The sequence below is a fragment of the Macaca thibetana genome, chromosome 9 (genome assembly GCF_024542745.1).
Source record: "Macaca thibetana thibetana isolate TM-01 chromosome 9, ASM2454274v1, whole genome shotgun sequence".
NCBI classification, from domain to species: Eukaryota; Metazoa; Chordata; class Mammalia; order Primates; family Cercopithecidae; genus Macaca; species Macaca thibetana.
Window position 1 is genome coordinate 123659926 of NC_065586.1, and position 23167 is coordinate 123683092.

The window sequence follows — 23167 nt, forward strand, 5'->3', positions numbered from 1 at the left end:
TTTCCAGTTTTTTTTTTTGATTTTTTTCCGATTTTGGTTTTGTTTTCTCCCACCAATTTCCTATTGCCACTCAACAGCAGTGAATTCTATATTCTAATTTAGTCTTTAAGCTTCCTTTAACTTGGAAAATAATCCTTTAAATATACCATAAAGAAAAATAGGAACCAAAGGTTTCCTTTATGCTTTGTTGTTTAGCAGATGAAATGCTGTAGCAGCGAGTCTACCAATTTCAAAAACCTAGGCTCAATTGGATTATTTTGTAGAGACGGGGTTTTGCCATGTTGCCCAGGCTGGTCTTGAACTCCTGGGCTCAACCTATGTCCACCTTGGCCTCCCAAAGTGTTGGGATTACAGGTGTGAGACACTGCACCCAGCCTAGGCTAAACTGGAAGAAGCTGTCTATGAGATTCTATATCCTGGCCCCTTCTCTTCCGTAACTTCTTAGCTCAGTATTTCAGAACTCCAGGCTGGCATCACTATTTTTTACTTTTCTACCACCTATGTGAGTGTGATTGCCCATGAGAGGGAACTGCAGTGCTGCCCAAGATGCTGCACAGTGCAAAGCATCAGGGCTTCCATGCATGCAATGACTGCACCTTCTGAGTGGGGGCCAAGTGTTTGTGCATATGGCAGACTGAAGAGGTCTCTCACCCTCTCCGTGTTTAACTGTTCCATAATGTTTACAAGCCCATGATATGGCTAAGGAAAGGGATAAAACAGGAAATAAGAGAGCCACACCCCATTCTTCTTGAGCTCAGGGCCTGGGGTGGGGAAGCCTGGCAACCACACCTGCTACAAGCCACATGATAGGGAAACCTGGGAACCTCAAGAGACATGGGAGAGAACCCCTGGTCAGTCCTTTATACTGCCTGTAAGACTATTTCTTGGTGAGGAAAGACGATTGATGATGTACTTTATTTTGCTGCCATTGAAGTAAATCTCATCACATGTAAATGAGTGAGAGTCCCCAATGATTAATCATCCCCATGATAAATTGTCTTCATCCAGTTCCCAAGCTCATCTTCATTTCAGCAATCTTGTCATCTGCAATAAACATATTCCATTTCGCCTTGCAATTGTTGATTAAGAATGTTAAACATCTGTTAAAATAAACCAAATCTGTGAGCCATTCTTTATTGTTAGGATGAACAATGAATTCATTTCCCTTATCCAAGTGGTGCCTATTGTTTTCCCTCCTTGAAAAAAAACATCCAACCATGAATTGGAAAACACTGACCAGTCCAAGTCAGCTAGTATCCACAAAGCAGGACAAACATTCAAGGCCACTTCCCATTTTATTAAAAATTGACCAAAAGTAAATAAAACCCACCACCTAATAGTAGCTTAACTCAAGACGTATTTAGCCCACAGCACAAGGAGTTGGCCATCTAGGGCTGATGCAGGGGTCTCCAGGAACCAGGCTGTCTCCATTCTTCTGTCTTTGCTTTCCACTGTGCTCATGGCAGACTTCATTGTCATGCTTGCCATCTCTTGTCACAACATGACCTCCATACCAAGCAGGGAGGCAAAAAAAGGGAAGGCAGAGAGGTGAAGGTGCATCATTCAGCCATTTCTAGCTGCAAGGGAGTCTGGCAATGTGGATATTTTATCTGTGCTCTCTGTGCCTAAGGTGCCATCAGGATTCCATTATTGAGGAAAATGGGCAGAAGAGATGTTGGCTATGCAACTAGCAGACTCTGCCATAAACACAGAAGTCAAGAGACAAAGGTCTTGGAGTTGAGGTGTGCTTAATATGCTTAGAGTGTGCAATGGGTTGGAGCAGCTGCATCAGCATCACTCACAGCCACTGATCCTAACAATTTTCATGCATACCTGCTTTCACTTCTGAAAGGAAGCATCTATGTCTCTTTGTTGAAGGATTGCCTCGGGCTGCTGTAGCACCTTGTTTATATACAGAGAAAAGAAAAGTGTCTGGGAATTTACATGCCCTCAGGATCAGCCCTTAACCAATAGTGTAAATGCCTCCATTCTCTTTACACTAACTGGAATATTTCTGACATGTGAATTACATATTTCTACAGTGTCCTGGGGTGGAGGTGGGGGTGTGGGTTTAAACCAAAGTTTCACTGCTCAAGCCTCAGCCTGGCATTGCCTTTGCTTGGTTTCCTTTCCTTCCTGGTACCACTTCCCCATTCCTCTACCACTTTTTCCAGGGATCACTTCCTAATAAACAACTTCCACAAACGTCACCTCAGGGGATGTTTCTCAGGAACCCAAACTGTCATAATTTCAAGCCCATCAGTGCCTCTGAATGCATATGTCTTCCCTAGTCAATCCTACCATAACTAAAAACACTCACACATTATTTAAAATTTGTGTGTTATTATCTAACCATCAGGTGCTTTTCATTATAATTAGTGTTTGTAGACATCATCATTAGAAACCTTGTAAACACAGATCAATATGATGGTCTTATCATTAACGTGTTTGTGATCAACCAACTGTAAGGTTAAAGCATTGAATTAAACTCAATATCTTAACCATTTATTTAAGCAAAAGGCAACTGTTAATCTGCACAAAATGCATTCTTACCATGCCATTTGAGAAGGCTGTTTTCCAGTGGGACTACTTATATTTGTTCCAAACTAGAATCAATCATACTGACAGGGTAGGTTGTCACCAACTTCTCTCTCATATTGCGAATTTCACCATAAGTCATTTCTGAAACTGAGCTTGATGGAAGAGTCAAGCAACTTCTTATTTAAGGTTTTATTTACTTGTACTTTTCATTTATTGTTTCTAGTCAAAAGATCACTTTTTCTGGATTCAAAAAAAAATTCTTACTCATAAATACATACACCTGCTATGCACCCACAAAAATTAAAAATAAAATAAGGAATTTTTTCTGACCTCAAAAAAATTCTTAGATTTTCTTTAAAGCCAGCAGGTTGTTTTCAAATATTACATCATGATCTTGGTTTTGTATAATTTATTGCTCAGTTTTTTTGAACAGACGACAATAATATTTGAGCTTATTTGCATTGACACAGTGATAAAATTCATCTCTGAAATAACATTCTAAGAATACCTATGCGTTCTAGATCAGTGGCTGCTGCTGCTTTTGGCTGCGTTTGAAGTGCCTTCTGCAACGTCAGCTTCAGTGTCAGAACTGCACAGACAAAGACATGTCTGTCTTAATCCTCAGCAACTCCAGGAAACTCTAAATGTCTTCATCACCTGGCATATTTTTACTCATTTCAAGCTTAGGCTTCTAACTTCCCTTTTAAAAGTAATCTGTTTCAAGTTCCCAACTGAAAACATAATTTTAAAAATTATAATGGTTTAACTGGGAAAATGAAGAACAGTACTAAGTCAGCAAAAGCCTGATTTGCAGTTCCTTTTGTCATGAGAATTCATTGCAGCTGGAACCAGGCAAAGTTGCATTTTGATAAACAAAATCTTGAGCCAACGTACAATGGCAGGAAGCTAAACTGACTTGTGTGGGCTGGTTTTATTTTCTATAATCAAACACTGGCTCAGGAAGTGACACATTCACTTTAAAAATGACTTCTGGTTCAAGATTTTGCACTGAGAACATATTTTTACTTCCTCAAAATAAACTTCCATTGACAGTTTTTTTTAAAGCACAAAAAGAAATAAATTCTTAAAAATTTACACCTCAAACTGGCAAATAATATCATGTATTGGCCTTTTGGCTAAGACCAAGTGTAAAATGGCAAGTGAAGAGCAAGGAACTCCTAAAACCCATCACTTCTTAGTTTTTTACGGTAATTAGGAGGCTCCTTGTGGCTGGCCCTTAACTAAGTCATGTTTTTTTGTAAACAGATCATTGATGGAACATAACTTCTTCTAGAAAGTGAACTGATTGCCAAAAGCCAATGTCATTTTCTGAATTCAACAGCAGCCCATACGTGACGATTTCATGGCTTCTTAAACCTTCACTTTCAGTTCAACATGGGGCTCTGATCCATGCATTTGCCTCCCTCCAAGAGCGATCACACTAAATTGATAGGAGAAGGTCACACACTCACGGGGACAATTCAGTGGGCCAAAGACTTTGATGAACCTCTGGATGATCTAAGCCAGAGGGCTCCTACTTCAGATCACACTCAGGGAGCTGGAACCAAGGGGCAATGTGCTTTTCACAGCAGATAGCTCCAAGGTCAGTTAGGAGCTAGAGGAAGGGGCAGAGGTTCAAAGGCATGGGGCTTAGGGCGGGACCATCTGTGCGTAGGGTTGATCCCACTTTCTCCATGAGCCCTGCTGCACCCCACCTTCCAAATCACAAAACTGAGATTCCCTACCCTATCAAAAAAGAATCGCCAGCAGGGGAGGAGCCTGGCTTTAAACTCCAACTGAGCACCTACTAGTCAGGCACATGCTAAGCACAGGGGATAAGAAAAGCTGATTCTGATCACACTGGCTTCATCCTGTGCAGCTCTCTGTGGGCCCCTCCAGAGCTCCAAGCAGGCACAGTGGATTTCACAACTAGGAGCCACTGCCCACCCTCGATTTCAGAGTGGTAAACCACTGAAATACAGCAAGAGCTTCTCCAAACACGATCTATTTCTAATGAACCAATTGAGCCATCTGTTGGGTATCTTTTTAACCACTGCCAACCAGCCAAGAAGGTCTCTCTCCAAATTTATATATGTCAAGGGTGACTGGGCCATGCCAATCAGCAAAGAGCTCAGAAAACTTGACTCGCTTTAGAAAACTGAAGGACTCTTATAAAAGAAGTTTGTGCTCTGCCCATCTGTTTTGGGGGAACTTAAAACATCCCATGACATGAATAATGATTAACCAGGAACTTATCACTAATTATGATTACACTGTCGGAATCCACTTTGATTTCCCTGTGTTTGAATTTATCGCACTGCCGTGCTCTGGTCTGTTCCACAGTCTTCAGTGAGCTCTCGGTCCTCACCGAAAGCTCTGTGTAAAGCAGGCAACGTGTTTCCCTCCCCACTGAGACTCAACTCCCAAACCACTCGGGTTTTCAGACAGCCTCTGAGATAATTTGGGCACCTCAGGACAAATCCAGAGGGATAAAGAAGGTCTACCTTCCTAGTGGCATCTTTGTATGCTAAAGAGACTTAAAATTTCTATTGCTGAACCTATGAAACGAACACAAAAACTGTGTTGCGCATATTCCCCTTGGCTCAGTTCCCAGAGAAATGTGTTGTGTCTTAACCTCCCTTGCTGGGGTTGGTTTGAAGATGGCCTAAGGTTGGTCTCACTTTGATCCTTTATGGCACTTAGTTTCCTGAAGTCCAGTGGGGCTCCAAGTCACTTAAGGAATGCCGTCAGATGGTATTAGAAAAGATGGGTTTCTTGTTTGTTTGCCTTGTTTTGTTTGTTTGCTCAGTGAGAGAAAGTAGAGTGTGTTTGGTGATTGTGTGTTTACAGAACAACCCAGTGGATGGGGAGATCTGATAACTGGGAGAGAGCGTGGTGTGGAGCATCCCCTCCCGAGCGGTGAGGGAGGCCTGCAGTGCACCAGGGGGTGGTGCTGACTTCATATGAGGCACAGACGGTTCATCCTTGGAGATGTGAATGGTCCTCCTGACAAGGTGTGTGCAACTGTGGAAGTTAAACAACAGCACAAAGGTTGTGTCTTGCATGGTCTTGGAGGATGCTACATTTCCTCCTGATCTCCAGCTGCAGTGTTTGGTTGTGATTCTGATTTCTCCCTTGAGTTTTCTCAGGAGGTGCAGAGACTGCCTTGTATCTGATGTGGTGATGTAGAAGATGGTGGTGACCTTGCAACATGAGCCCAGCTTGTGTTGGTTTTTTGGTTTTCATTTATAATGAGTAAATGTTTTCTTCAGAGTAAATTTACAGAAGCTATGAGAAATATTATTCACGGCTAAAATATGGGTGTTTTCCAATAAACAATTGGGAGGATGGAATTGCCATTCTCAAGGTGTGGAAGACCATAGGCAAAGCAAGTAAGGAGGAGGACGAGACCAGGAATTTTGCTTGTGGAAAAATTTAGTAAGAAGGCAACCTGAAAAAGCTACATACCTCATGGTTCTAACTACATTACATTCTAGAAATGGCAAAACTATGGAGACAGTAAAATGATTAGTGGTTGCCAGGGATCAGGGGAGCAGCGGATGAGTAGGTGGAGCCCAGGGGACTTTTAGGACAGTGAAACCAATCTATATGATTCTACAGTGGTGGATCCATGACATTATACATCTGTCAAAACCAGCAGAATGTATACCACCAAGAGTGAACCCTAATGTAAACTGTGGACACACAATGATGTGTCCATGTAGCTTGATCCATTGTAACAAATATAAAACCCTGGTAGAGGATGCTGATAATGGGGAGGGCTGTGTATTTGTCCGGGGATGGGAGTATGTAGTTGTAATAGTTCGTTTTCATACTGCTGTAAAGAACTGCCTGAGACTGGGTGATTTATAAAGGAAAGAAGTTTAATTGACTCAAAGTTCAGCATGGCTGGGGAGGCCTCAGGAAACTTACAATCATGGCAGAAGATGAAAGGGAGGCAAGACACCTTCTTCACGTGGTGGCAAGAGGGAGAAGTGCCGAGTGAAGGGGGAAGATCCCCTTATAAAACCATCAGATCTTGTGAGAACTCACTCACTGGCATGAGAACAGCATGGGGGGTGGGGGCGGGGAACCGCAGCCATAATTCAATTACCTCCACCTGGGGTCTCCCTTGACATGTGGGATTGTGGGGATTATGGGGATCACAATTCAAGATGAGATTTGGGTGGGGACACAGAGCCTAACCTTATTAGTGGTAAATCTTCCTTCTATTCAATTTTGTTGTGAACCTAAAACTACTCTAAAAAAATAAAGTCTAATACAAAAAGAAAAAGGAGAGAAAGAAAGGAAAGAGAAATATGCAGTCAATTATTTACTAAATTCAATTTTTTTAAATTTAGCAAATACATAACAAAAAATTATCCACATTAAAAAAGAAAGCCAAATAACTCAATATAAAAATAGGTATAAATATTTAACAGACAATTCATTTATTTAAAAAAGGTAAAGAGGAAATAAACCAATGAAAAATTGGACCTTCATAATTAGAAAATTCTATATAAGACATTCATGGACATGCGTTTCTCTCCCTATTTGATTGACTAAATTTAAAAAGGGAAGGGAGAGAGAATATCAAATGCTGGTGAGGATGTGGTAACTGGGCAATTTCACAGATTATTTCAGGAAATATTAATTGATAGGATATGTTTTGGAAGCTAGTTGGTGTTACTAAATCACCTGGGATAAAACGTCTTTACAGTAATTTTGATTTTCATGTTTTCTTGAACTCCTGTGAACTAACTTTGCGAAAAGGAAAATTTTCTTTCAATTAGTTGCTCTGTTAGTCAGATAGAGCCTACCTGCAGATAAAACACTAAGTTAAATTCTAAAAATAAATGTGAATCCTTTCTTTCCTTTGCCAGATTCATTTCTACTGAATAAGTCATTGGGACGTCAGAGAAACTCAGTGGCTGGAGGGGATTGTAATATTGTCCATTACAATCCAAAAATGACACCTTCTCGAACCTCCCAAAGTTGGTCAAGAGGGCTTTGCAAGCGGGCACAGAAGCAAATGAGGTTTGGAGTTAAGTCTGGAAGCAATCACTGTCTGCTGCTGCTGCTGCTGCTCCTGCTGCTGACAGGTCGAGAGGAGGTGGGTGTATAATCATTGCGAAGTAGAGACAGCCCTTCCCCATGCAGCACCAGGAAAGATTCGAAATTGCCCCGTTCCCCACAAGCCATTTTCATTAGATAGGTGTTTAATTCTCCTAGTGGGGATGTGACCCTGGCAGTCTTATACAGCCCAGGGTGTGCAGGCAGAGTTCCTGCAGTGAGACTTTAAGTTCTGTGTCATCCCTGGATCTCTAGACTTATTACAATGTCTGCTGTAGAAATCACAGAGGCGTAAAGAAGTCACTAAACTAATTTCTAATAAATAAATGGACGGATGGGTGGATGGATGGATGGACAGATGATACCATCAAAAGACAGAATGAATTTTTCACTGCACAGCAAAATTGGTTTTAAATAGCCCAAAGAAAAAACCAACTCCAAAGAAGTGTTGAAGGACCAATGCTTAGGGAAAAACAAACAAACAAACAAATAAAACCCAAAACAAAACAACAACAAAACCCAGGTAAGTAACCAATTAAAAGAGGACCCTTCCAGAGTCTTTTGATAATTGAAACAGCTCAAGCATAAAAGTGTTTTTGCATTGAGAATGTGTCTGTGAACCAGTATTTCCTGTATTCTGCAGATTTCATTATGAAGGCATTTCTTATTTTTAAATAACCGGATAAAACAAAAAGATTTTATTTTGACTTCTCAGACTCCTAACTTGTTTTCAGAAAAGTGCTGGCAATGGCTATTTTAATTCTTATTATTTTACAAAGGAAAGCAAGCTGAATTTGGAGGTTATCTTGAAGCAAATGACATTTCTTTCCTGGCCTTATTAGTTAGATGATGCATCTAGTGTCCCGTGTGTGAGGCAAATTCAGTGTAAAGGCTGATTGAAAATGCTTCCTGCATCGTTAACCACATGCCCTTTCTCAGTGCCTGTGGTGATACTGGCAGGGCACAAATGAAGGACGTGTGAGCAATTCCTAGATACATTGCCCTTCTCTGAGATTTACAACTCTGAACCTTCAGTAGAAATTTGTGGAGCAAAGTCTACCCAAACTTTGCAGAATCAAATTTTTACAATGTTAGTGTAAATAAAAAGAAACTCGAGTGAAAATAAATAGGCAGCTTTGGTTTCTTCCCTCCTTTTTCAAAATAAATGGTCTTGCAAAGGAAAACTCAAAGTATTAAAGCCAAAATGAGATATTCTTGTCTCTGGCCTTGGAAATGGTTTGTTTGATAAAAGAGCATAGAGAGAGGAAATGGACAGGGTGAGGGCTTTGCAAAAGGTGGGTGTTAAATAAGCATATGTTTGTTAGACTTGAAAATATTTTTTGGACCCCTTTTAAACAAAGGATTTTTAAAACTAAATTTTAGCATCTTTGTTTTTATCAAAGTTGTGGAAATTAAACTTTCTCTTCTCCAAATTAGGGAAATATTCAGGCTAACGTGTGAAGCATGCAAAGTGGAGAATGCCTGGTACAAAGGTTTTCACTGGAGTTGAAAGCTTGGGATAGAAAGTAGAGCCTCAGCTGACAAAGACTATGGAGTAGGGGTAGAGATGTGTGTGGGCGCTTCCAATCTTCCTGTTCCAGGTGGAAGTTCAGAACATCTGGTCACCTCAAAGGAGTGCAGCATATCATGTATGTGACAATCACCCTATATTTCAACGTACAGTTTTTGGTCCCAAGTCAAAACATTCTACCACACATGTAACTTTAAAATTTACCTTTGACAAGAACTAAAAGTAGATCTACCATTCCATTCATCAATCCCCTACTGGGTATCTACCCCCCAAAAAAAAAAAATCACTATAAAATCACTATATCAAAGAGAAAGCTGTGTGTGCATGTTCATCACAGCAAAGTTCACAATTGCAAATATATGGAATCACCTAAGTACCCATCAATTGATGAGTGGATATAGAAAATGTGATATATATATGTCTCACAGAATATTACTCAGCCATAAAAATGAGCACAATAAGGTCTTTTGCAGCAACTTGGATGGAATTGGAGGCCATTATCGTAAGTGAAGTAACTCAGGAATGGAAAACCAAGCATCACATATCTCATAGGTGAGAGCTAAGCTGTGGTATGCAAAGGCATACAGAGTGGTATAATGAACATCGGAGACTCAGAAGGAAAGGGTGGGCATGGGGTGAAGGATGAGAAATTACTGATTGGGTACGATGTACACTATTTGCATGACCAGGACACTAAAAGCCCAGACTTCACCATGATAAAATTCATCCATGTAAACCAAACTCCCTGAACCCCTAAAGGTATTGAAATAAATTTATCTTTGACAAATCATGCTTTTTCTTACAAAATCAATTGAAAGTAAACAAAATGTATGCATCTTTTGCTAAATGGAAAGAAGCCAGACAGATTATAAATAACATTCAAGATTATATTAAAATTAATTTGATAGTTCAACTATCAATTAATAATATACTATCAAAGCCAAAAATGTTTCACAATGTAAAATATGTTTAAGGTAATATATTTATAAAAACATTACACCAGGCGCGGTGGCTCACACCTGTAATCCCAGCACTTTGGGAGGCCGAGGCAGGCGGATCATGAGGTCAGAAGATCCAGACCATCCTGGCTAACACAGTGAAACCCCGTCTCTACTAAAAATACAAAAAATGAGCTGGGCGTGGTGGTGGGCGCCTGTAGTCCCAGCTACTTGGGAGGCTGAGGTGGGAGAATGGCATGAACCTGGGAGGTGGAGCTTGCAGTGAGTAGAGATCGTGCCACTGTACTCCAGCCTGGGCAACAAAGTGAGACTCCGTCTAAAAAAAAACCCAGAAAAAAACCCCCCAAAAATTAAATGATTATATCCTTAAGTGGTTTCATATGACTATGTATTTTTGAGAATGACTTCAATGAGTGAAGATTGTCAGGAAATTTTATGCCAGAGAGAACTGGCAAGGAGAGGATTTTCTTGTGTCTGGTCTGGGCCAAGCCTCAATTCCACATCACCCCTTTCTCTCTGCACCACACCCCATTCCTGTCTCAGTCTGCCTCATCTGCTGGGGTCTTCAGAGGGCAGAGTCTGGGGTTGGCTCATCAAAAAGCAGACGTACCATTTCTTAATTCATTGTAAACATTATAAGCAAGGACATTCCTAACATAGATGCAATTTAAAAACATAACTTTTGGAAAAACAAAATATTTGCTATTCAATGTAGGCTAAAAAAATACATATTGGTTATCAGTCTCTTTAGTTACTTAAGGAGTGAACGCACTTTAGGTTCTTTGTCATAAGCCCCTTTTGTACTAAATTTTCTCTTTTATACCAGAGAAAAAATGATAGCTGCTGTTCAGGACAACTGTTCAGTAAAAGCGCCCACCGCTAATTGTGTGGCACTTCAAATTGTAGGAGGGGAAATATTCTACAATTAATAATTGCTTCAAATGGAAGACCCCCTTAAGAGTGACGAATGATTTCCATATCTATTCATGTATTTTTCTTTCTCTCAAAGTCAATAAAGCTGCGTTCATGCTGGACATGTGGAATTGCTTCATCCCTGCATCTGTTTATTGCACATCATTGACAATTCTTAAAATACCAAAGGTTTTCCTTTGTCTCACTGCCGTGTGGAAAGTGAATTTTCTAAATGAAAATTGATCACATTGTTGGTTATAAGTATAAGCAAACAGTTAAAACAAATCTATTGTCTGTGTGTGTGTGTGTGTGTGCAAGTGTGTGTGTGTGTTTAGCCACAAGACTAGAAACACTGAGATTATTTGGTGCAAGGCTCCATAACATGGTGCTCTCTCCACCACACCCTTGTGGAAAATCTGCATCTGTGTTAACTACTAGAACAGCAGGAAAGCTAGCTTGCATTCCTGAAGACCAAGTTGAGCAAGAGAATTAGAAAATTAAGCTTTCGTCTCAATTTTTATTGCAGAATTAGATCTTTATGTGTTTTTTTAGACACCTTTTTTGTTTCTTTTTTTATTTTGTTTTAAGTTCTGAGATACATGTGCAGAATGTACAGGTTTGTTACATAGGTGTACAGGTTTGTTATATAAGTATACATATGTCATGGTGGTTTGCTGCACCCATCAACCCATCATCTAGGTTTTAAACCCCACATGCGTTCGATATTTGTCCTAAGGCTCTACGTCCTCTGGCCCCAGCCCTCTGACAGGCCCCAGTGTGTGATGTTCCCCTCCCTGTGTCCATGTGTTCTCATTGTTTAACTCCCACTTACGAGTGAGAACATGCGGTGTTTGGTTTTCTGCTCCTGTGTTAGTTTGCCGAGAAGGATGGCTTACAGCTTCATCCATGTCCCTGCAAAGGACATGAACTCATCCTTTTTTATGGCTGCATGGTATTCCATGGTGTATATGAGCCACATTTTCTTTATCCAGTCTATCGTTGATGGACGTTCGAGTCGGTTCCAAGTCTTTGCTATTGTAAATAGTGCTGCAATAAACATATGTGTGCATGTGTCTTTATAGTAGAATGATTTATAATCCTTTGGGTATATACCCAGTAGTGGGATTGCTGGGTCAAATGGTGTTTCTGGTTCTAGATCCTTGAAGAATTGCCACACTGTCTTCCACAATGGTTGAACTAATTTACATTCCCTCCGACAGTGTAAAAGCGTTCCTATTTCTCCACAGCCTCGCCAACATCTGTTGTTTCCTGACTTTTTAATGATCACCGTTCTAACTGGCATGAGATGGTATTAGATACCATTTTTCTATTTTGCCTCTAGATGAAGTGCCTGAATTATCAGTAAAGTAAAATGAAGACTGAGTGATATTTTGAAGACTAAAGGTAACTGTTAAATGAACAGAAGATAAATAAAAACATAACATCACTAAACATGGCTTTGTCTGTATCCAAGTCACCATTCCCTGGATGGAGCAGTCCTCAGGGGCATGTGGGTTCTGGTACTGGGGCTCCATCTCCAGCTGGACTACCCAGGGCACACTTCTCCGTGATTGCACCCTACACTGCCTTCGTATATTAGATGAAGATGCTAATACCTAACCTAGGGGCTGTCATGACGTTTAAACAAAATTGCTTAGCACAGAGCCAGTTCTATAGTAAGTTCTCAATAATGATAGTTAATTCTTGAACTCCTGGCCTCAAGTGATCCTCCTGCCTCAGCCTCCCAAAGTGCCGAGATTACAGGTGTGAGCCACTACGTCTGGCTGCGGTAATGACAGTTGATTCTATTGATAAGACTGCTCAAGCAAGCAAAGCGTGTCCATGTTACAGGAAGCAAAGTTGTGAAGAGGATTCCTGAGCCATACTTCTATCCCAAGACCAGAAGTGGGCTTTGAGGATACTATGTTACGTGTTTTCCACGGATAAACTTTGGATGGACTTAAGTACTAATTTAAGTGATTCACACCAGCCCATGTATTTCCTTAATCTGCCAGACAGAAGGTTCCCTCTTTACAAAAGGACAAAATTCTGTGTTTCAGATACATTTTTACACAAGAAAAAGGCAAAAGAGAAGGGAGATAGAGTCTGGATACAACATTGTGTTGTTCAGTTAGAATGGGAGCCAGGAAATTGGGTTTTGTCAATTATTCAATTGGGCAATTGAAAAAAATCTACTGTGTGAACACAGCTTCAAAACCAACACCGGGTGCAAAGTGCATTTCAAGCAATTCAGGAGGGTGTGTTATGGGTGGGAGAGAGAGATACATTGTTTCCTTTTAAGAAGCTTAGCTGATCAATCTGGAAGGGGTCTTAGCAAAGTGTGCATCCCAATGCTGAGTAAAGAGGAAGCTCTGGTGGGATTCTCACCTTGGAAGGTGCTGATCTGGTAACTGATCCATTTGGAAGGAATGGGGCAGGGATCCTTCCATGACCTTCTTTTGATGGGGCCCCTTGCTCTATTTCTTCATCCTTTTCTGTGTTTGAGCTGAAAAGAAGGAAAGTTGTAGGACTTGAGGTCTTTGCATGCTTTAGGCAGACAGCCCCAGGAAAGGGTGCTCCCCACAAAAGTAGTTTTGATAGACAGGAAGGCAATCTTGCTGCAATGGAGAAGGAGAAATTCCCACAGCTGTGGTTCCTAACTTCACTGCTGGGCTTTTGGCTACCTGATGTATACAAGGAAGAAACTGAAGATTTTTCTGTAGGTCAGAATGGGGGAAACCAAAGCCATGTTAAATGGTAATAGGGGGCATCTGGAAAACATGGAAGAGGATGTAACAGACACATCCTATTTGCATAGCTTTTAAATGTTGCCGCATATGGCATTTCTTCGCTTATGACTGGACCGACAAAGACATTGAGCCAATTGCATGTTTAAATGCAGGGGCAACATGTGTTGTTTTTATTTGCTTGGCATGGGTTGTGCATGCCCCTTCTTCTGGTAACAATGCTAACTACCCCTCACCCACTCAGCCTGATTACTCTCTGCCTTGCCATGGAGTGGATGTTAGACTCAGGTCTGGTAAATCCTAATTTCCAAATGCCAGCAAAGTGACTGCCCAGGTTTGGGCACATGGCCAAGGCAGCCCACTCCAAGTTCTGCCATAGGAAATTGGCAGGGAGAAGCTGGCTGGCTATAAGAATGTGACCACAGCCTCTGGGGTCCATGTCCCCACCACCTGGAGGAGCCTGAGAGGTGAGAACAACACAGGGACAGAGACCCCATGGAGACGAGGAGAGATGGACAGAGAAAGCTGAACCTGATGGTTCAATTTGAACCTCTGGATCAGTGGTGCCTGAGACCTTCTCCAGCCCATCCTTCCCAATTATATTGGCCAATAAATCCTGCTTTTTGCTTAAGTTAATTTTATTTGGGACTCCTCATGATCATAAATTGCCATTTTAATAGTTATATTCACACATGTACAGCCTATTTCTACTCCTTTCAATTATTCAGTTCTGTCAGGTCTTGCCACTGGTTCTACACATTATTAACCAAGGCCTTCATTTAACTGTGAAAGCAACCATTGGAATGATGGCTGGAGAGAGGGCTCCTCCAGGGCTGCCTTTCAACATTAAAACTGACTATATTCATGACATGAAATATCTCTCAGGGATTTCTACTTTTGAAAACAGAAACATTAAAAAATATTAAGCAATTTAATATGTTTTGGAATTCCTCTTTTGTGATTTAGAAAGCACACCAGCACCTATTTCATTTGTGTTTTTTAAAGGAGGCTAAGGGTGCATCTCACCCAGTCAGAAAGGCAAAGGAAGAGTAAGCCAAGGTCATCACCATCGGGCTGGAAAGCGAGACACTGATGGGAAGTAGCGAGTAAGGTCACATGGTTCTGACATGAATGATTCCAACAGTAACAGCTACATAAAGGAGTGTCCAGAGGCAGGAGCCAGCCTGGGCACAGGGACTGGTGGTGGCTGATTGGAGGAAGAAGACAGGAGCTGGTGCCTGAAGAGTTGAGCCTTTGCCTATCAGTCATCATTGATGGACTGGAAGGAGAAGAATCCTCGTGGAGGTGGAGGGAGGAGCAGGAAACAAAGCATCTGGACTCAAACATGAGCCAGTGATCTTCTCCGCCCAGGGAGGAATGATGGCTCAAGTGGATTCTTATGCTGGGAAAAAATTGAAGTTAAGACTGCAGAGAACACAGGGAACGGGAAGGGCAGGAATTTGGACATTATCCTGTAAACAGACAGTGGGAATCGAAGGTGCCTGGTTGTTTCTGAGCCAGGAAGTAAAGCAGTACTGATGACGATTGCTCATCCCAATGTTATGTGCACGTCACTGTCTGCCAGGGTCTAGGGCTGTCTTAGTGTGGGTGGAAAAACAAGGGCAACTGCGAGACTCTGCAGAGATACTGAAGAGGCTTTTCTGAGAGACCGCATTCTGAGTGAAGAAGGACAAAGATATGATCAACAAGGTCTTAGCTACAAAGCCACAGTCACAGGTGCGGGGGGTCCTCAGCAGGGTAGTGGTTGTTCTCCACTCTGCCCCAGCACCTTAATGCAGGTCCAGATATAGGAAGAAAGGGGACTGTAGCTAAACACTGAAAGGAGCTTCTCCCAAACTCTGCACCATATCAAGCCCTGAGCATCCTTGCCACGGCACACTCCAAGTGGAGGTAGCATGCAAGGAAGAGCAGATCTTCCCTACCCTTGCCATGAGAGCCTGAGCAAGGGCTCAGGGTATCATCACCTTGGGGGGAACCGCTGCACCTTGCAGAGCAGCCAGGCTGCTCTGTATCTGAGATATGTAGACTGCCTTGCACACATGTGGGCAGCACTTCACACTTACAGACTGCGGGTGGGACAGGTCATCTTCAATCCTCACTGCAATCCTCCACTGAACCAGGGACGAGGCCCTGTCCAGGGTGCTGACAAAGGCAGTGGCGAGGAAGTGGATTGAAGGGCACTGAGAAGGAAGGACAGCCATCCCATTACTGGGTATATACCCAAGGGATTATAAATCATGCTGCTATAAAGACACATGCACACGTATGTTTATTGTGGCACTATTCACAATATCAAAGACTTGGAACCAACCCAAATGTCCATCAATGATAGACTGTATTAAGAAAATGTGGCACACATACACCATGGAATACTATGCAGCCATTAAAAAGGATGAGTTCATGTCCTTTGTAGGGACGTGGATGAAGCTGGAAACCATCATTCTCAGAAAACTATCACAAGGACAAAAAACCAAACACCACATGTTCTCACTCATAGGTGGGAACTGAACAATGAGAACACTTGGTCACAGGAATATGACACACCAGGACCTGTCATGGGGTGGGGGAAGGGGGAGGGATAGCATTAGGAGATATGCCTAATGTAAATGATGAGTTAACCGGTGCAGCACACCAACATGGCACATGTATACCTATGTAACAAACCTGCACATTGTGCACATGTACCCTAGAAACTTAAAGTACAATAAAAAGTAAATAAATAACATAAAATAACATATGCTAGTATTAAAAAAAAGAAAAGAAGGTGATGGCTGACTGTGTGGGGGATAAAGGAAAGGAAGGAGTCAGGGGAGAACCCACATTTGGAGCCAGAAGAACACTCAGTGCCTCAGGAATCATTACCAGGGTCAGGTATGATGATTGCACTTGGGGAAACTGAGTGATGTGCTGCTAAGGTCCTCTGTGTGACTGAACGGCATAACAAAGTTGATTATCAGCTTTGATCATCTGAGCCCTCTCCTCTACAATTTGGAGAACTTATTTGCCTGTCGTAGAGTTATCCATCATTCCTCCTCCCTTGCATTCAGTCTTTTAAAAGCATACTATACACTACACCAGACATATACCACTGTACACTCTAGCACCAGATTAACTCACATGGTAGGAAGGCCTGACCTCATCTTTCACCTCTGTTTTTGCTGTTTGCTTCCTTCTTACTACTGCCGCGGACCAGAGCGCAGCCCCAGTGCCAGGGTGTGCAGCCTCTCCTCCGAGGATGTCTCTGATTCAGTGTCACCAGGCTCTCTTTTAACTGCCACTTTCTGTGTTGCCCTTAAATTCAATTATTCAAACATTTCCAATTGTGTGCTTCTGCGGTACAGACTTAAACTCATAAATAAGCTGTATCTGCCTTTCCTCATTACTACTCCTGCCCACAAATTTGCTCAGCTTCTTTTATAATATCATTTTTTTTCTTTCAAGAGGTGATCTGTTTTTGCCTCATTTGCACAGACTGAATTCTCTTAACTCATTCTTCCCTCTTCTTTAACATCAGGCCTGGTGAAGACGAAGGCCTTTATACTGTGTGGAATGGGATCATAAAATAAAGAGTAGGCATCTCTCTCGAGAGTTGTATGAACTCCTCGGTCCTCTTCCTCCCTTTTTCTCATTGTCCTCACTCCCTCTGTCCCCTGCCCCTCTCTTCACCCAACTGTCCTCTCATCCTGCAGCCATTTGGAACCTCATGAGGAGCAGGCTGGAAACAATACACTAACTGATCTCATAATCAACTTGCAGGAACTGTCTGCCTGGATTAACAAATGTTCTCAATTCCTCTCTGGAACTTGGAGCCTGACACTCAGGGCAGATCCTGGTTTCATGGGGGCACGGAGCTTCAACAATATGGGATACTACTTTAAGAAAAGGAATGCAGAATCATAAACACATAAAAAGTATGGGAGTAAATGTTTATTTAAAATGAAAAAAAGCCACAACGAATTCCAAATTTTAAAAAGTTGAAAAATCCATAAACATTACAAAATCTAGAGAAAATAACATACTTTCCCACGAGTTTGGCTGCGCATGCTGATAAATTTTTACCCGAAAATCATTTCGCAATGTCATTTTCTCTAAAGCTATGCTGTCCGAGAGAAATATGCAAACCCCAAATGTGAGCCACGTTTATTATTTCAAATTTTCTAGTGAACACATTTAAAAAAGTAAAACAGAAATACATGAGAGTAATTGTGGTTATGTATTTTATTAACCCAATATAGCCAAATATTATAACATGAGCATATAATTAGCACAAAATATGCGAATGTGGAACGTTACATTCTTTTTTTCTTAGTAAGTCTTTAAAATCTGGTGTGCGTTTTACACTCACATCACCTCTGAATGTGCACTGGCCACATTTCGAATGCTCGGTAGTCACAAGTGGCTAGTGGCCACCATATTGGACTGAGCAGCTCTATCTAGACTAGGCAGATAATCCGGTCTTCCTTCTGCCATGGTGGACCAAAATTTTTTTTTTTATTACTGGCAACTTAGGAAAGTTCCTTTTAGCTTCTCAAACTCATGAAATATCTAGGATTATAGTTGTATGTGGAAAAACTTCTATGAAGTGTTTTACATATGAGTTGTAAAATTTCAGGGCACTTGACGTTATCTTCTGCAGGGGTTAATTTTAAACTCTTTTTAAATTGAAGACCTTCGTTAACCAATTTGGTGTCAATATTCACATTGTAGTGGCTTTTTTTGGTCTTATCTTTGATGTCAGTATTCCACAACAAATATGCAGGAAATTTGAAAAGAACCTGTATAGATGTGCTTGGACATGTGAATTTACATGGATGATGTGTAGGGAGGTAGAAGGAGACAGGATAAGATTAGAAAAGTGTGCTGGACTCAGCGAGGGAGGTGAGAAAGGCTGTCGGCTGCTAGTGAGAGGCTACGGAGAGGTTCTCCCGCCTTTAGGTTAAGGGATCAATGCCGGTGGATATAGCACTGTACTGGATATATTTCTCCACGGATCTTTAATATTTCTGCACACTTTCTCAGCAAAGTAACTGATGGCTGGTCAGAGGGGACATGTGTTTCCTGGTCAGGATAGTAAAAATAATGTTTTCTTCTTGGTAAAGGTTGGAAAAGTTTGCTAGTAGTCTCTTATAAGGGGTGCATCTCCTAAACTGGGTGATCTTTAGCTGTGATGCAGACTCACTCTGCGCACAGCATCCACTAGGGCCGCTCTGTGTCACCCCTATGAACCCTTGGGAGCAAAATGAACTGATAGGAACATGAGTTCATGCCGTCTGCTCTGCAATGAATACTGAAGTCCTTTGTCTCTGGCCCAGGAGTCTCATGTCTTCTACCAACATCCATGAAACTGGGAGGTTCATTTGTGAGCTTACAAGTAGAGTAAAGCCTCAGATACCTCATAATTCCTGACACACTATCAGCATAAGAAAGGCCTTACAGTGTAGTGGTGTGATTTTTAGCATACAAGAACTTCAAACCTGGTTACAGATCTAACTGTGTTTTGCTGGCTTAAAATTGTGGCTGTAATAACTTTATTACACATGAAAGCCATTACAAATCACATGTTCCAGCAAACCCAAGTTAAATGTACCCCCAACTCAGCTTCCTTGAGCCAACCCCAAAATTGCTATCAGCCACTCCACATCACCTGGAGTGAAGAGAAACGAGTAGAAATCAGCAGTGGTCTAAGCTGATTGGAGCATATTTGACTCAGGCAAATTTCATGTGGTGAACACATTTGTAGACTCTTCCCATGGCCTGAGGGGGCCCTTGCAGGTAACATAAGCTCATAGCAACATGCAGACAGTCATGCTTCCTGAATCCTTCTCCCCACAGATGACAGGCTCCAGAACATTCCTCCTCTACCAGCTGAACTGTCAGCTCACCAAGGATCAGTTGTGTCTGCTCCCAAGTCGATTTATGCCAGTTCCTTTAAGTTTTTATTATCATGTTGCAAACTGTTGAAATGCAAATGCACAATTAGTTGTAGGTTTTATGAAAACCAAATTGGAAAAGACAAGTCATTCAAAAACTTGCTGTCAAAAAAGAAGTGTACAGGAGAACATTGTAAAAGTTTAAGAAAAAACATGAACTTGTAGAATTTTAGTTGCAAAGTTTCTTCCAGCTACTATCCCTCTCAGCTTACAAATCTCAGAAGTCAACAGTCCAAATCAAAACCACCTACAAAACAACCACCCTAATAATGATTTTCTTTTCTCCTGTCTTCATACTTTTTATTTTTCTTTCAATATAGAAATGCCTGGTCAGGGTAAAATGGTCTTCACTGGAATGTACTGACTTTCCTCAAAAAAATTTATTAAAACCCTGGCAAGGTTGATCTGCATCAGAGACAGCTATGACTACTGAGTTTTACTACAACAGCATTAGGGTAAACCAATCTATTGCAAAGCCTTTGGGCATAATTTATTCTCCTTGGTCCCCCCACTTACTTATCACAGTACCTATATTCATACATATATTCCTTTTCCCTTGCTGCTGTAATGAATTTAACACGAATTAGTGGCTTAAACAAACAAATTTATTATTTTACAGTTCCACAGGACAGAAGTTCAACATTGAGAAATCCTGCCATTTGTGGCAACATGGATGGACCCGGAATGCATTATGCTATGTGAAATAAGCCAGACACAGAAAGATAGATACTTTATGTTATCATGTATATGTGGAACCTAAAAAAAAAAAAAAAAAAAAAAAAAAAAAAAAAAAAACAGTTAAACTTATAGAAACACAGCCTAGAATGGTGGTTGTGGGATGGGGGAAGTGGGAAGATGTTGGTTTAAGATGCAGACTTTCAGGTATAATATCGGCAAGTTCTGGAGTTCTCACACAGTCTGGAGACTGTAGTTAACAATGCTGTATTGTGTACTTGAAATTTGCTAAGAGAGTAGACCTCAAGGGTTCGCTCCTCCCGGCAAAAGGTAACTATGTGAGGCGATGACTGTTAATGGACTTGATTGTGGTAGTCATTTCACAATGTCCACATATGTCAAATCATCACATTGTACACTTTAAGTATATACAATTTTATTTGTTAATTATAATTCAATAGAGCTGAAAAAAAAAGAAGCTTGACGTTGGTCTCCTGGGCTAAAATCAAGGTGCAAGCGGGTCTCGGTTCAGTTCTGGAGGCTCTGCAGGAGAATTCCTTCCCCTGCCCTTTCTGTTTCTGGGGGCTGCCCACATTGCTTGGCTCATGGCCCCTTCCTCTACCTTCAAAGCTAGCATCATCATCTCTCTCTGCCCCTCTCTCATTCCATATCACCTCTCCACCTTACTCTCTTTTTCTGGCTCCCTCTTTCACTTTTAAGGACCCTTCTGATTACACTGGGCCCACCTGGATAATTCAAGGTAATCTCTCCACCTTGGGGTCAACCAATTCATAAGCTTAATTCCCTCTGCAACCTTAAGTCTTTCTTGCCAGGTAGCATGACACATTCACAGGTTAGAGCATGAACATTTCTACAGGCCATTATTCTACCTATCCCCACACACAATTTTGCAGAGAGTGACCTTTATTGTTTTTCAATATAACTTCCACTCCACCCTGGCCTGCTGAAGGCTTCTTCTATCAAAAGCAGCAGGCCTGAGAGCCTGGGAAGAGAATGTCAAGGTGGTCCTTAGAGCAACACTTAGCACACAGACATCCTAGTTCAAGGCTGGCCTGACGTGCTGGGGGTGTTAGGGGTGAGTAGGAGAGACCATTCCAGTGCTTCCTTGATGACTTCTATGAGCAAGGAGGGTGATATCTGGGCCACCCAGGAAGGAGCCCTCTTAGCAAGCTTCCATCTTCTCTTGCTGCTCTGATAATGAGTCAGGCTAGGCTGGGGAAGAGACACAGAGAACGCTTGTTGTGAGAATTGTGGGCCGGGCACAGTAGCTCACGCCTGTAATCCCAGCACTTTGGGAGGCCAAGGCAGGTGGATCACGAGGTCAGGAGATCAAGACAATCCTGGCTAATACGGTGAAACCCTGTCTGTACTAAAAATACAAAAAATTAGCCTAGTGTGGTGGCAGGCGCCTGTAGTCCCAGATACTCCGGAGGCTGAGGCAGGACAATGGCGTGAATTCTGGAGGTGGAGCTTGCAGTGAGCCAAGATCGCACCATTGCACTCCAGCCTGGGCAACAGAGCGTGACTCCGTCTCAAAAAAAAAAAAAAAAAAGAATTGTGTTGGGGTGGTGGGTCAGGGAGACAAGGAGGATGTTAAAAGATGAGGCAGGGAGGTTGGAATTAAAGTGGCTCAGAAATTGATGAAACAAGTAGAAGCCACTAGTGGAGATTCCCAGGGGCCAGCAATGGCTGAGGGATGTTTAAGGACAGGGATTAAACATGTCCAGTGTCCAATTTTAAGTTGATGAGTAGTACGTCAGTCACACACAGCCATGTGGAAGGACAGAGTCCAGCTGAGCAGTGGGATAAAGGAACCACCAGGGGTGCACCAGGTGAGAAATTCAGCAAGGGTTCAATTTAGAACTGGAGGAACAGGGAAAGCATAGCCCCTGCCCCTCCATAAGCTCCTTAGAGGATCAGGATGAATGATGTTTTTTCCACTATACCTGGGATGGGGGTGAGGGGTCTGGAGACTTTTACTTATTTTATTTTATTTATTTATTTATTTATTTTGGAGACAGAGGAGTTTCGCCCTGTTACCCAGGCTGGAGTGCAGTGGTGCAATCGTGGCTCACTGCAACCTCCACCTCCCAGGTTCCAGCAATTCTCCTGCTTCAGCCTCCCAAGTGGCTGGGATTACAGATGTGCGCCACCAGACCTGGCTAATTTTTGTATTTTTAATAGAGATGGGGTTTCACTGTGTTGACCAGGCTGGTGTCGAACTCCTGACCTCAAGTGATCAGCCCGTCTCGGCCTCCCAAGGTGCTGGGATTACAAGGCTTGAGCCACAGCACCTGGCCTTTACTTAATTTTTTAGTGTAAAATTTACGGACAATGTGTGCAAAGGTTAAGTGGCCATTTGCTGATTTTTGACAACTGCAGACATCTGTGTAACCCAAGTCCCTATCAAGGTATAAAAGGTTACCATCACCCCAGAAAGCTCCTTCAGGCCACTTTTCAGTCAAATCCTCCTCTGCTCTAATTTTAAAGCTATCTTAACTAAACTTTTTGTTTTGAGATCGTTGTAACTTCATATGTAGTTATAAGAAATAATTCAGAAGGATCCTATGTGCCTTTTATATCCCTTCAATGGCAGCATCTTTTAAAACTGTTAACAATGAATTAATACGACAATTACAGCCAGGATACTGACGTCGGCACAGTGATCATTCAAAGGCTGTGTCTTGACTAGCATCTCTCCTGCTGCCTCTCATAGCCATACCCAGCCCCCTCCTGCCCTTGCTTTATCCTTAACCC

General features: G+C 41.9%; 1 protein-coding gene across 1 annotated transcript in view; it reads left to right on the forward strand.

Moving 5' to 3' along the window:
- Nucleotides 1-23167, forward strand: part of LOC126962584 (peptidyl-prolyl cis-trans isomerase A-like) — an 890552-nt gene that overhangs the window by 164722 nt on the left and 702663 nt on the right. The gene's annotated exons all lie outside the window — the stretch shown is intronic.